The following is a 15,372-nucleotide window of genomic DNA, read 5'->3' on the forward strand; positions in this document are numbered from 1 at the left end:
AACCCCAGAAATAAGCTTATGCATATATGGTCAATTAATTTATGATTAAGTATGAATATTCAATGGGGGAAAAGAGCAGTCTCTTCAATGAGCAGTGCTGGAAAAACTAGACAGCCACATGCAAAGAATGAAACCATATCATCACTTTACATCACACACAAAAATTAACTCAAAATGGATTAAGGATTTCAGTGTATGATCTGAAACCATAGGAGGACCTGAGTGGCTCAGTCAGTTAAGTGTCTGATTTCAGCTCAGGTCATTATTTCAGGGTTGTGAGATCAAGCCCTGGATGGGGCTCCGTGCTGGGTGTGGAGCTTGCTTAAGATTCTCTCTCTCCCCCCCCTTCTGCCCCTCCTCTCCCTCCCTCTCACACACACAACAACAACAACAAAACAAAACCCTGAAACCATAAAACTCCTACAAGAAAACATAGGAAATAAGTTCCTTGACATCAGTCTTAGAGATGAGTTTTTGGATTTGACTCCCAAGGCAAGGCAATAGAAGCAAAAATAAACATATGAGACCAAACCAAACTAAAAAGCTTTTGCATAGTAAAGGAGACCATCAACAAAAAGAAAAGGCAACCTACTGAATGGAAGAAAGTATTTACAAATCATGTGCAGTAAGGGATTAATATCTGAAATATTTAAGTGTCCATACAATTCAATAACAAAACAAACAAACCAATAACTAAGAGATGGGAGGAAGATTTGATTAGACAGGCACATGAAAAGATGCTCCATATCACTCATCATCAGGGAAATGCAAATCAAAACCACAATGAGATATCACCTCACACCTGTCAGAATGGCTATTACCAAAAAGACAAGAAATAACAAGCATTGGCAAGGATGTGAAGGAGGGGAACCTTTGTGCACTGCTGGTAGGAATGTAAATTGAGGCAGCCACTCTGGAAAACAGCATGGGATTTCCTCAAAAAGTTAAAAATGACCCAGCATTTGGGATCAAATGAAACCGCATGATCCAGCAATTCCATTCTGGGTATTTATCTTAAGAAAATGAGAACACTAATTTGAAAATAGATGTGCACTCCTATATTCATTGCAGCATTATTTAGAATAGCCAAGATACAGGGGCAACCTAAGTTGGATAAAGAAGAGGTGCTATATGCGTTGTATACAACAGAATACTGCTCAGTCACACGGAAGAATGAAACCCTGCCATTTGTGATAACATGGATGGACCTTGAAGGTGTTATGTTAAGTGAAATAGGTAAGACAAAGAAAATACTGTATGATTTCACTTATCTGTAGAATCTTAAAAAAATAAAGAAACAAAACATAACTTATAAATAGAACAGATCGGTAGTTGCCAGAGGGAGGGGGTTAGTGGATGGGCAGAATGGGTAAAGGGGATCAAGAGTACAAACTTCCAGTTATAAAATAAATAAGTCACAGGGATGTTGTGTACATAGAGCAGGGTGACTGTAGTCAACAGTATTGTACTGTATATTGGAAAGGTGCTGAAAGGGTTTTAAAAGTCCTCATCACAAGAAAATAATTTTCTGGTAACTTTGCATAGTGACAGATGGTAACTAGACTTACTGCGGTGTTGATGCATAGAAAGTGCATAGAAAGAGTGAATTAGTGTGTTGCATGTCTGAAACTAACATGTCAGTTGTACTTCAATTTTAAAAAATGGGGGTTTTAGGGTCTAGAAGTTCTGAACCAGTTTGGGTGGAGCTTGAGGATCCTTCTGTGCAGCTAGCTTTTGCCCTATTGAATGTGCAGGGTTAGAGTGAGAGCAGTAACTATGGAATGCATTGGAGAAGCACCCAGGAGGCAGAATGGGAGAGCATGATGGCTACCAGCGGTGACAGGAATCAAGGAAAGTGAAGAATTAAAGTTATACCTATTTCTCGGTTATTTACAAAAACAAACAAACAAAAATCTCATTAATGGAGAAGCTTTCAGAACAGCTTTAACGAAGCACCACCAAACAATATTCTCCAAATAATTCTTGGATGTCAAAAAATAAATGGCTGATAGAATGCACACTTTTTGCTTGACTACGAGTTTGCTGACAGTTGAATGAAAGTAAAACTTAGAGCTGTACATTTTCTCTAGTACATTTAACCTATAGCCACAGACAAATGATCCTCTTGACGTATAGATTTGTAATCCTCAGCCTCAAATAGACATTCTCTGCTAGTGCATTTCTCTACTGAGGTTGTCCTCCTACTTACCATGATACATGTATTCTATACCTTTTACTCCCACCTCAAACATCAACCTCTCCCACACCTCATGCTGCCCTCACTTTTTTTTTATTATATGTGTTTCAGACATACAGTATTGTAATTCAACATCTGTATACATTAAAAAGTGATCCCCCCCAAAAAAAAAAGTCATCACCCATCACCCTACAGTTGGCTGCTTTTGTCCCTTTTGTCCACCTCTAACCCCTTTCCCGCTGGTAACCACCAATGGGTTCTGTGTATCTATGAGTTTTGTTTTGTTTGTTTGGTCTTGGTTTTAGATTCCGTTCCATATGGGTGAGATCCCATGATATTTGTCTTATTCTTCTGACTCACCTCTTTTAGCATAAAACCCTCAAGTTCCATCCATGTTGTCACAGATGGAAAAACCTCATTCTTTTTATGATAACCTTGAATCCTACTACTTCACAGAGAATGTAGGCATCATCAGACATGCACACCCCATTTTTTTGCTACCAAGTTTATAAGCCTATCTGCAGTGGCACTTTTTTCCTCCTTCCCTCTTGTTATCATTAAGGAAGTTTCCCCTCTCTTATCAAATACCTTTTTTAAATTTTTTTTTCCTGCAAGAATCTGGATCTTATCCCTTTTCATCTTTCCAAGGGTTTTGTTTTTGAAGTTTTCCCTTTTCTCTCACTTTCATCTTTGATTTTACCTTTTTATGGGTCATTTCTGTTAACATACATACCTTCTCTAGTATCTTCCATTAAAAATAACTCTTGGGCCCACATCCCCCTGTGTCTCTGACACTTTCTTGATTGAAATTTCTCTATACCTTTTTCTTCATTTTCTCACCTCTCATTAATTCTTTACTTTCACTTGAATGTGTTTTCTCTCTCTTATTCACCAAAATTACCCAAGAAAAGCCACCCATATCTGCTATGTTGCAAAATAACCTATTAATCATTTTTATCACCTTTCAAAGTGGTGGAACACTGACTATCTCCTGGTAACATTTTGTTGACCTCGCTCAGTTGCACCTCAATGTTCTGTTTCTCTTCCTATCTTTGTGACTGCAGCTTCTCAGAACCCCCTTCCTTTACCCAAACTCTGAATAATGTAGCTCCTTGGGGTTTAGTCCTGGACCATTCACTCTTCTGCATACTCTCTCCTTAGGTGTTTTATTTTTATTTATTTTTTAAAGATTTTATTTATTTCAGAGAGATAAAAAGTGTAAACATGAGCAAGGGGAGGGAAAGAGGGAGAAGCAAGCTCCCTGTTAAGTAGGGAACAAGATGTGGGGCTCAATACCAGACTCTGGGATCATGACCTGAGCCTAAAGGCAGACGCTCAACCATCTGAGCCATCCAGGTGCCTCTCCTTAGGTGTTTTAATCTATTTTCTTGTTCTAAATGCTCTTGCTTTCTTCCTTCCTCCTTTCCCTCCCCCTCTCTCCCCCCCTCTTTTCTTCCATTCATCAATCAATCAATCTATCCATCTAATCTATTGTTATGGTCTGAATGTTTGTGTTTGACCAGAATTCACACGTTGAAAACCTAATGGTCAGTATGTTGATATTAGGAGATGGGGGCTTTGGGAGATGCTTAGGTTATGAAGGTAGAGCCCTCATGGATGGGATTAGGGCTTTTAGAAAAGAGACTCCACAGAGTTCCTTACTCCCTTTTGTCATGTAAGGATAAAATGAGAGGTCTAAAGTCCAGAAGAGATCCCTAACCTGATCATGCGGCACCCTGATCTCAGACTTCAGTTTCAAGGAGTATAAGAAATAAATTTCAGTTGTTTATAAGCCACCTAGCCTTTGGTATTTTCTTATAGCAGCTTGGATAAATTAAGATATTTATCACCTATCTGTCTATCTATCTCCACAGAAAATGCATTGATCTGTGTTCTCTTGCATATATTATGTGCTACTATAGATATCATTCTAAATCTTACTTTGGATATGTATTCATATAGTTTATAGAGATACATCCCATTTTTAAAAATTACATGAATAGAAGGGAAGGGAGAAGAAATGGGTAGGAAATATCAGAAAGGGAGACAGAACATAAAGACTCCTAACTCTGGGAAACGAACTAGGGGTGGTGGAACGGGAGGAAAGTGGGGGGTGGGGGTGAATGGGTAACGGGCACTGAGGGGGGCACTTGCAGAGATGAGCACTGGGTGTTATTCTGTATGTTGGCAAATTGAACACCAATAAAAAATAAATTTATTATTAAAAAAATTACATGATAGCAAAAAAAATTACATGATAGCAAAAAAATTACATGATACTCATTACCATGAATGCACTTACAGTTATTTAATTACTCTCCCCACTGTTGACATTGAAATTATTTACGGTTTTGGCTTTAACAAATAATGCTTCATCAGATATCCCTGTGGTGTCCTCTATGCACACATTGTTAAGGGCTTCTCGAGGGTAGTAAGTTGAAGTGATGGAGGATATGGGCATTTTAAATTTTAATAATTACCGCCCACTCCCCTTTCAATAAACTAGAATATACATCCACAAGCAGAATATGAGAATACCTGTTTTTCCATACTCTTGTCAATATTTGATATTACCAAACCTTAAAAATTTTACCAATAAGATGAGTAAAAATTTTTTTCATTATGGCTTAGATTTTAATTTTTCTTTTTTTTTCTTTTTTTTTTTAGATTTTAATTTTTCTGACTATATGGGAGAGTGAGCACTTTTAAAAATATGACCATCAGCCATTTGTATGTTTACTCCTGCAAGTTCTCTGTTCAATTTTGTCCAATTTTCTACTTGGTTATTTTTATCCTTTTATTGATTTATAGGAATTTTGTGTAGATTCTGGGCAGTTTTTTCTGTTCTATATGTTGATGCTACTTAACCTTTCTAAGCTCAGTTTAGTCAATAGATAATCATGATTCCTAAAAGAATTGTTTTGAGGACTGAAACAAGATACTTAAAATCCTTCATCCAATGCCTGGCACATGGAAATCCTTAAAAAATGGTTGCTGCCACTATTGTTTATATTTTTATTACCCTGACCTACCATCCTTGGCTTATTACAAAATCCTACCAGATTTTCCTCAGGCTCCAACTCAAGTTTTCATTCATTTATGCATGCATTCCATGAATATTTATTGAGGGCCTGTTACGTATCAGAGACTGTTATAGGTGCTGGAGATATATCACTGAAGCCAACCAATAGTAAGCAAACCAATACAGAGCATATGGATAATATAGAGCTGGTAGGAAGTGCTATGGGGCAGGGAAAGGGGATCAAAAGGTCAGGACAGTGTATACTATTTTAGGTAGGGTGTCCAGCGATGGCCTCTTTTCTCTTTTTAGTGGAAACTTGTATGGATTGGAGAGGGGAGAGCCTATAGGGAATTACTGCAACTGTTCAGAAGGCAATAGGTGTTGCACCATGGTGATGGATGCCTTTGGAGATAGGCAAGAAGAGAGATACGGGAGACGTTTGAATATAGGTTTCAGGGGGATTTTGCTTTGGACTAAATATGCATTGGATGGTCAAATGTGTTGCTAAGGACAATTCCACAGTTCTGAACTTGGTTGACTGAGTGATGGCTCCAAAGACAGAAGTTCCAAATGGTAAATTCCTTTCAGGGGTGGGGGCTGAGAGAGGAAAATGAGTTGAAGTCAAAGTGATGGAAGATATCCAAGTGGAAATTTCCAGTAAGCCTTCAGATGACTAAGGGATTCAGAGAATGTCGTCTCTTTCCAAATCTTCTTTTCTTTTTGCCTATATAGAAAGTGTTTACTTTATGCATTTCCCTGTGGCTCTGTTGATTACATTCTTATGTGTGGTTTGAAGCTCCTCTGGCTTCAAACCTGTATTTATTTTGGGCATGGTTGGAGTAGAGTGCTAATGAGCCCAAGGTCATGGGTTTGATCCCTAGAAGGGCCAGTTAGTTTCATGGAGAGGAAAACTGTGTTCTGTGGTTCACAGACTGCATTCCTAATCTTGTCTACTTGTCTCTAAACTATGTAGCATTGGTCCCAAGAGGGCCCATGAGGAAGTGTGAGTGATTGTGTACAGTCCATTAAAACTACTCAAGAGTGTCTTCAAGTGGGTTTATCGGTTGCGTCTTCAAGAAAGTTTGTCTGCCTTCCTCCTTCAGCTTGTGGACAGAGATCATATTTTCAGAGACAACGTCATGACCAAAAGCACATGGAACTATATTGTTTATGGCCACCCATATCTGTTTACCCACATTTATTTACTTCCCAGGTAGAAGGCTGTGTGATGATCCAAGACTGTGTTATTCAGTACAAGTGTCTTCTTGGAAGTATTTTAATATTATCAGTCTGACTTTGGGGATTGGCTTACTAATATTGTACAAATAAACCCCAGAGAGCATGAATGTGCCCAAAAGACTCTAAGCAAACCTTTCACTGACAGATTTTCCTTATCTTATCAGGCTTTGCTAGCTTGCTGCAGAGTCTTACTGGGAAATAAGAGTCTCCACTCAGAATTCTTGCGAAATGATCATACATGGATACAGCATAGAATGTGCTATGTTTAAAAGAGTGACAATGTCCATAAAACAACCTTTGGACAAACCCAAGGAGGCGTGTTCTACACAGGCACAAAGTTTCCAGGATTTTCTGGTATAGTATCTGAAGTCTGTTTCTGTAGATACTGCATTTTCAAAAATCAGACCTAGAGGTTCTCAAATTGCTTTTCCAGTTAACTGATACATCCCTGGGTCCTGCAGGAGCAACCCCAAAGAGGATTTGGAATAATGTTACACACATATTGGAAGATTCAAAGTAAATCCTCACAGCTTAAGAAGGACTTGAAAATAGGTTCACTTTTCTTTCAGGGACTCTGTTTGCCACATTAGGGATATTTCTATTTGGCATTATGGAAGATTTGAAAGGCTAAGGAGTGAGAGACCAGACCATCAAATATCATTTAATAGATTGCTAGGAACTATAGCGATGACTTAGAAGAATGTAGTGTGGAACAAATATAATGAAGTAAAAGAATAACTGAAGTTATATGCTGATGAATCCAGGAAAAGTGGCTGAAAAATTCGTGGAGTTTAGGTTGCACATTACGACACAAAGGGGACTTATGTACATTGTTTTCTTGAACTGATTATAGTGACAAGAGTAATTATTTTTGTACTATATGCAGACAGCCTGAAAATATCATATATGTAGTTAAAAATCATAGGGAAAGAAAAAATCATAGGGAAAGTTTGTAGCTCTGATGGCTGGGCTGGGTTGGGGTGAATAAAAAAAAAAGGATTAGTGACACAGTAAGAAAATGCTAGGTTTGAGATTTTACATTTGCCTTTGTGGTACAAGGAGTTTTACATGCAAACAATGCTTTTCACCTGATTTTGCTAAATCAGATCAAATTAGGGAAAAAGGTGATCACTTGGTCAATGTCAGAAAAAACAAAGCTATGAACCAGAATGTACATAGAAAAGAGTGTTAGGGTATTATGCTGAGTAAAATAAGTCAATCGGAGAAGGACAAACATTATATGGTCTCATTCATTTGGGGAATATAAAAAATAGTGAAAGGAAATAAAGGGGAAAGGAGAAAAAATGAGTGGGAAATATCAGAAAGGGAGACAGAACATGAAAGACTCCTAACTCTGAGAAATGAACTAGGGGTAGTGGAAGGGGAGGTGGGCGGGGGGTGGGGTGACTGGGTGATGGGCACTGAGGGGGGCACTTGATGGGATGAGCACTGGGTGTTATTCTATATGTTGGCAAATTGAACACCAGTAAAAAATAAATTTATAATAAAAACAAAACAAAATTAAATATATTTTGACAAGAAAAGAAAAGAAAGAAAAAGAAAAGAAAAGAAAAGAAAAGAAAAGAAAAGAAAAAAAAAGAAAAGAAAAGAAAAGAGTGTGACAAGGGGCACCTGGGTGGCCCAGTCTGTTAAAGCATTGAACTCTTGGTTCCAGTTCAGGTCATGATCTTGGGGTCATGAGATTAAGCACCCCCGCTCCCAACGCTCTGCACTCAGTGTGGAGTCTGTGTGAGAGTCTCTCTCCCTCTTCCTCTGCCCCTCCCTCTGTTCACATGCTTTCTCTCTCTCTCTCAAAACAAACAAACAAACAAACAAATAAATATATAAAAATAAAAGAATGTGACAAGCCAATGGAGAGGTCCTACCTTGGATATCTTAGATCTTTTCTTTTTTAATAGTAAATTTATTTTTTATTGGTGTTCAATTTGCCAACATACAGAATAACACTCAGTGCTCACCCCGTCAAGTGCCCACCTCAGTGCCCACCACCCAGTCACCCCCACCCCCCGCCAACCTTCCCTTCCACCACCCCTAGTTCGTTTCCCAGAGTTAGGAGTCTTCCATGTTCTGTCTCCCTTTCTGGTATTTCCCACTTATTTTTCCTCCTTTCTCCTTTATTCCCTTTCACTATTATTTATGGATATCTTAGATCTTTAATTAATTCTGTCATAACTAATAATAACAATGGAAGTGGTGATACTAAAGGTAATTGTACAAATGTTAGGAACCACACCACACAAGAGCTGATGAGCACACCAGTCAGGACCATGCCTGTGTTTTAATCTAGCCATAAAGAAACTGAAAAGATGAAAAGAACAAATTAATACAAAGTGATAAATTTTCATAAAGGATAATGTATTAAACTCAAGAAACTTCTCTTTATTCTGAGATTATATCCTTGTTATTTAAATGAATTCTCTTATAATGACTTAAGGATCGATTTTTTTTTACATGTCCTTATTTTAGTCAAATATATTTTTCCACCTTATATCAATTATACTTTTATTTTTTGGAAATTTCACTATTTTAAGAAATCTAGAAGTTTAGGGACTTGCATTATAATGTTCAATCCTCAAATAATATGAGGTAGATGGCATTATTATTATTGTCACTTTACAAAAGAGGAAACTGAGCCTCACAGAAGTTGTTTTAACTTGTCCAAAGCATCTCACAGAAGTGTCAGAACCACAACACAACCCACATCTGCCTGATTTCAGTGCTTGTGCTTCTCACCTATAGGTGATTCCTGTGGGTGTTAGTTTGAGTCTAGTGAGGGGAGCAGAAACCACTTTAGGTATTGCAAACAGTATTTAAAATGGATAATGGAAGGATGAGCAGCCAAATAAGAAAGGGGGGTCAACCCAGAGATCAATATCAGGAAGTCACTCCCATCCCTCAGACTAGGAAGACCCAGAGAGGAGGTGGTGCTCCCATCTGAGAAAATCTACCTGGATGGGTCTAGATCCCCCCAGGGATAGGGTGCTTATCGGGGTGGGGGTAGGGGTCATGGAAGGAGGAACTGCCATTGCTGCCATAGAAGCTATTTAACACAGAGAGAGAAAATGGGGTGAAACACCCTGGCTTCTTCCCTCCACCTGCCCTGCTTCTTTCATTAGTGCCTCTTATTAGGCAAACCTACTCAGAAACCAGAGAACATGGGGACTGGGCAATGGTAAATTGAAGCCAATGAAGGGAATGTTGGGGGAAGGATATCTGCACAAACAGATAAACAACCATTTATCGTAGCCTAAATATGTATTAAATCATTTCAGTGTATCTCTTACCATGGCAGTGAGGCCTAGAGATACTAGAAGAAACTTTTCAGTATTAACAGTGTAAGAGAATTTGTTTGGCTACAGGAGGGGGGTGGGCATATTTCCATTTCCAAATGACCTTTAAAGCAGAGAGAGGCAAAAGGAATAGGAAAGAATTCTGGTCTTGGGGTAACCCTGCCTTTGAATATTTTAGGTTCTATATGGGTGGCTGAATTAGAAGTTCTGGACCAAATAAGGTGGCAGAGCGAAGCCTTGGGTATCATTTCTGCCTGTCATTGTGTCTCCTTGCTTCTTTAGAGGAATAATCAGTTTCTCCTCATACACTCACTCTCTCTTTCCCTCTCCTAGATATTTGGGGTTGGGAAGGACAGTTCCATATTTGTGGAGCAAAATGCGATGCTCAGCCATAGCACTTGTATAGACATGGTCATGAAAAGATTATGATCTCCCTGCCTCTGCCCCCCAGGCCCCAATTTCCATTTGGAGAGAGGCTGTTACTACTGCTTTTATTTGGAGGAGGTTAGAGGCTAAGCAGGAGCAGTTTTGACTTCCCTGGTAATAGCCATTCACCTCCTGGGGTGCCAGATGGCTCAGCTGGTTAAGTATCTGACTCTTGGTTTCAGTTCAGGTCATGATCTCAGGGTCATGAGGTCAAGCCCTGCCTCAGGCTCCATGCTCAGCAGGAGCAATCTCTGCTTGAGATTCTCTCACTTGCTGTCTGCCCTTCCTCCTACTCTCTGTGTCTCTCTCTCTCAAATAAATAAATAAAACCTTTGAGAGAGAGACAGAGAGAGAGAGAGGGACAGAGAGAGAGAGAGAGAAACCTCCTTTCTAGGCCACATTTTGTACCTTGCTTGAAATCCAAGGTCGAATTTTACTTCTGATGCACTGCTGTAATTGTCTCAGATCCAATTTACATCTGTTCCTGTTTTTACTGATTGCTTTATTCTTTTCAAAATCATCTCATCCCATCACCGGGTGAAGGAAAGAACCTTTACAAACCAGATGTTATATTAGCCATAACCATTATCTTTTATGGGATCCCAAAGAGATCTAATCTCCATCCATAAACAGGTGAGGAAGACACCAGCTTTCAGCTCAGCTTCACACTTGTGCTTCACTGAGAAGAGGGCAAAGGCTCTGCCATCTACCTGCCATTATGACCCAGGGAGGCTCGTGGTTGGTATGGAAAGCCCAGTGGTTCAGTTCTTTCAAACCCAAAGCTCCCTTTCATGTAACAAATATTTCATGATACTCCCTTTGGTGTCCCAAAGAAAAATTTATAGATGATGCTGGCATATACAATTTCAACCACAATATGAAGGAGAACTAAAATGAAAACAGTTTGTCATAAGATAACATGCATTACAAAGTCAAATGCTCAGGCACAACTCTATTAGCACACATAATGAAGCGGTCAGATGTTTATGGGTACAGAGAGTCCTGAACTTGATGGCTGCAAGTTGACTGATCCACTCAGAGAATGGAGAGATTTAATTAGCACAATTAGCATGGTCATCAATGCTGTTTTTTTCTAAAATAGTGGACGACATTTGGTAAGGTTCCAAATGAAATAAAGTACCACCTTTCTCTCAGTTTACATGGTAATTGCATGCATGAAAATTCAGTGTATATTAAAATCATGGAAAAATACTTTGAGTTTATAAGCTTAGGTGATTACAAATACTTCTGTCACCTACATGAAATGTCTGGAGCCCTAACCACTGCCAATTAGATGCCAATAATGCCATCCTCAATCATCATGAGTGACAACCCCGAATGTCCCTATACATTTCCAAAATGCCATGTAGGGCTAGCATTATACCCGTTGCAACTCCCTAGACTGGGCCAACTACAGTTCTTTTGAAGGGCACTGATATAAGAAATGGGTCTCATGAAATTCACTCCCTGAATCCACATTTTTCTGTTGCTGTTGTGGAAGCCCTGATCTAATGATGTCCCTTGAGGCCACACTAGCTTTCACAAACTGTCAAGAGAACAGCAGGTGTATTATTGACAAAGCTCTTGCTGAGGTTCTTCATCAGCAGCTTCTAGTTTTACTATGTGGGAATGGTTTATTTCTGAACTGTGTAAGGACCCAAGTCGTACCTCCTCACTGAGGAATCCTGAGATTGGTTTACCACCAGGTGTTCCATACACCACGTGAAGGACTCTCAGGAACTGACATTGTGTGAATGAGCAGAGAAATGGCAGCAGGGAGGGATGAAAGCCCAGTGAGATATGTTGGTTATTGAGCAAAAATGCTTACTTATCTTGATAATATAATATTCATAAATAGTTTATCACTCAATGGTACAATTAGGTAGATTTCTGTCTGGAGCACATAAAAATTATTTTTAACAAAATGTATCTCTCACCATATGGAACTGTTCTTGTATCTGGTTTGGGGCATGAACAGCAAAGTAGTAAAAACACAGGTTTTGATGTCCTCAGGCCCAGATTCAAGCCTGTCTGTGACCTTTAGTAAGTTACATAATGTCTTTGAGTCTCCAGTTCCTCACCTGTAAAATAGGGTTCATAATAGTGCCTGCATGATAGAATCTTTGTAAAGGCTAAAGAGATAAGGGGTATAAAGCTCTTGGCATAGTGACTGACCCATAGTAGTTGCTCAACAAATGTGAACATTATTTTTATTTTATTTGTCTATATCTGGGGAGAAGGGGGCAGAGGGAGAAGGAGTAAGAATCTTTTTGTTTTTTTAAAGATTTTATTTATTTATTCATGAGAGACACACAGAGAGAGAGAGAGAGAGAGAGAGAGAGATTGGCCTCAGAGACACAGGCAGAGGGAGAAGCAGGCTCCATGCAGGGAGCCCGACATGGGACTTAATCTCGGGTCTTCAGGATCATGCCCTGGGCTGAAGGCAGCACTAAACTGCTGAGCCACCCAGGCTGTCCAGGAGTGAGAATCTTAAGCAGGCTCTGTGCTGGGCATCTCACAACCCTGAGATCATGACTTGATTGTGACTTGAGCCAAAATCAAGAGTGGCACACTTAACAGACTGAGCCACTCAGGAACCCCAAACATGAATGTTATTAGTCAACAATATTAATCATTATTGTTGGGGTGGTAGTAATTATCACTCATGTAGATCTTGTAGGAAGGAAAAAAATGACATTTTTAGAAAGAGGCTACAATTGGACTCAGACGATTGTAAAGGAAGACAGAATTCCTCTTAAGGAAGAATTGCTCTTTTGTTTAGGAAAAATTTACCTTTGGGGTCTATTCAGTAATAAAAAATGAGCAGGCCCTGCACCAACTCCCACCCTGGGTGAAGCTGGGTTGGGTAAGATTGCTCTGCCTGAGAATGAAATAGAATTTCCTTGCAAGGCTTATTTTTTAAAAAGTGTATGGTGGTGGGGGAGCAGCAGAGGGAGAGAGAGGGAGAGAATCCCAAGCAGGCTCAATGCCCAGCATGGAGCCCCACACAGCGCCTGGTCTCACGACCCTGAGATCATGACCCAACCTAAAACCAAGAGTCAGATACTTACTTGACTGAGCCACCTAGGTGCCCTCTTAGCAAGTTCTTTCTAAGGGAGGAGAGGAAGGATTGAGTAGGAGGTAATTCTCAGGAGAGTTTGCTGAGGAGATAAAGAAGTCTTTAAAATGACAAGAGGCCCATGAGGAGCCGGAAATTCCTTAATGGATTTTAGTGACAGTGATATTTGCCATTGGCAGCCAGTGTCTGCCACATGTTTAATTGCCTCCCACTTCATCATCCCCAAAAGTACAGAGAGAGGCTGTGCTCAGACTAGCCTAGTATGAATGAAGGGGTAAGTGTCATCGAGGGAGAGAAACAGCACAGTTAGAAGCTAATGGCCATAGGACACAAGATGCTGAGCACAAATAGGACAAGGAGGCCCGGAGAAGAAGGTTAAGGAGAACTACAGAAGCTGCAAGAGTGACAGGAGCAACGGTGAGCTGCATGTGGGAAAATAAATAATACACTGAGGTTGCCAGCAGTTCCTTAAAATCAAGTACAAGACTCCTGAGCATTTTTTTTTTTTTTTTTTTTTTTTTACATTTAGGTAACTTTCCAAACAGCTCATGAAAGAAAAGGGAAGTAGAATGAGATGCTTTCAAACAAGAGGGAAATTACTAATCTTTCCACTTTTGTGCTTCTACAAATGCTGCTGTGAGTTTGACATTCAGTAAAGAATTAGAAAGATTTATTAAAATAAAAACTCAGTGCTGAGAGACCACATTCTTATGAAATCTTACCATATGGGAAAATAGTGAATGTTACTTGCATATCATGTGCCTTATATAATGGAAAATCTTTTCCCAGTCCCTTTGTGTCATGGATTATAACTCACTGCTGGGTACAGTGAGTGGGGTCAGTTAATTAAATCTGCTTTATTGTTAATGCATATATCGTACAATTCATACATCTCTTACACAGTTTGTACAAGTTCTTTGAAACATTTATTTTTAAATATAATCTGTAATGGATGAGTAATATTCCATTGTATACATAAACCACATCTTGTTTATCCATTCATCTTTTGATGGACACCGAGGCTCCTTTCAGTTTGGCTATTGTGGACATTGCTGCTATAAACATCGGGGTGCAGGTGTCCCAGCATTTAGAAACGACAAATACCCACCATTTGCTTCGACATGGATGGAACTGGAGGGTATTATGCTGAGTGAAATAAGTCAATTGGAAAAGGACAAACATTATATGGTCTCATTCATTTGGGGAATATAAAAATTAGCAAAAGGGAATAAACGGAGAGAAAATGAGTGAAAATTTCAGTGAGGGTGACAAAACACGACACCTAACTCTGGGAAATGAACAAGGGGTAGTAGAAGGGGAGGTGGGCAGGGGGTTGGGATGACTGGGTGATGGGCACTGAGGGGGGCATTTGGCAGGATGAGCACTGTGTGTTATGCTAAATGTTGGCAAATTGAACTCCAATAAAAAAATTAAAAATATATATATAATCTGTAAATTCTGTAAGATATCTCCATTCTGTTGTATGATTAGTTTTACTTTTTTTCTGGGTAAGTTTTCTTGTTTATTTGTTGCAGTGACCTTAATTGATAGAAATGCTACAGAACAACAGAATTCTTAAGGAATGACACACCAACATTGTCCAAAAGAACTAATTAATCAAATGTGATTAATTTTAATGTAATTACTAAAGAAAGATATATCATTTTATTATGACGCTCTAGCCATACATTTTTCCAAATATGCTTACTTAACAGTAAATGTAAGATAATGATTCAGTTAGTTACAGTTTTAGAAGTCATTAGGATTGATATTCCTCTGCCATAAATGAATAATGATTTCAAATACAATCAGAGTTAATTTAATAAAAAATATGCTCTTGAACTAAGACAGATAAAATGAATGACCAATCATTATTTCCTGGTTTCAAAGTAGCAGGGAAAAAAAATTCAGTGTCTGTATGTGTATTTATCACACTTGGCTTGTAAGTGTGATAAAACCGTATGAAGCAAAACACATGATATAATCCCAGTTCTCATAGTTCATTAACTCCCTTAGTAACAAAAGATCTGACATGATATTTGGGGCCTTTATGTAAACTGAATACAAGCTGCATGGTGTTTGAAAGTTTTTAATATTT

The 15,372-nt window shown here is 39.0% G+C and overlaps 1 long non-coding RNA gene across 14 annotated transcripts in view; it reads left to right on the top strand.

Moving 5' to 3' along the window:
• The window catches only part of LOC111090065, a 118,878-nt gene that overhangs the window by 81,180 nt on the left and 22,326 nt on the right, over window positions 1–15,372 (top strand). For 9 of the 14 annotated variants that reach the window (XR_005370704.1, XR_005370703.1, XR_005370709.1 and 6 more), the window contains 2 exons: window positions 6,623–6,812; window positions 13,804–13,910. The exons of 3 other annotated variants lie outside the window; for them this stretch is intronic. This is a non-coding gene — a long non-coding RNA (uncharacterized LOC111090065). The remainder of the gene's footprint in view (window positions 1–6,622; window positions 6,813–13,803; window positions 13,911–15,372) is intronic. 2 more of the 14 variants (XR_005370702.1, XR_005370712.1) reach the window with 1 other exon arrangement.

The sequence above is a fragment of the Canis lupus genome, chromosome 15, assembly GCF_011100685.1.
Source record: "Canis lupus familiaris isolate Mischka breed German Shepherd chromosome 15, alternate assembly UU_Cfam_GSD_1.0, whole genome shotgun sequence".
NCBI classification, from domain to species: Eukaryota; Metazoa; Chordata; class Mammalia; order Carnivora; family Canidae; genus Canis; species Canis lupus.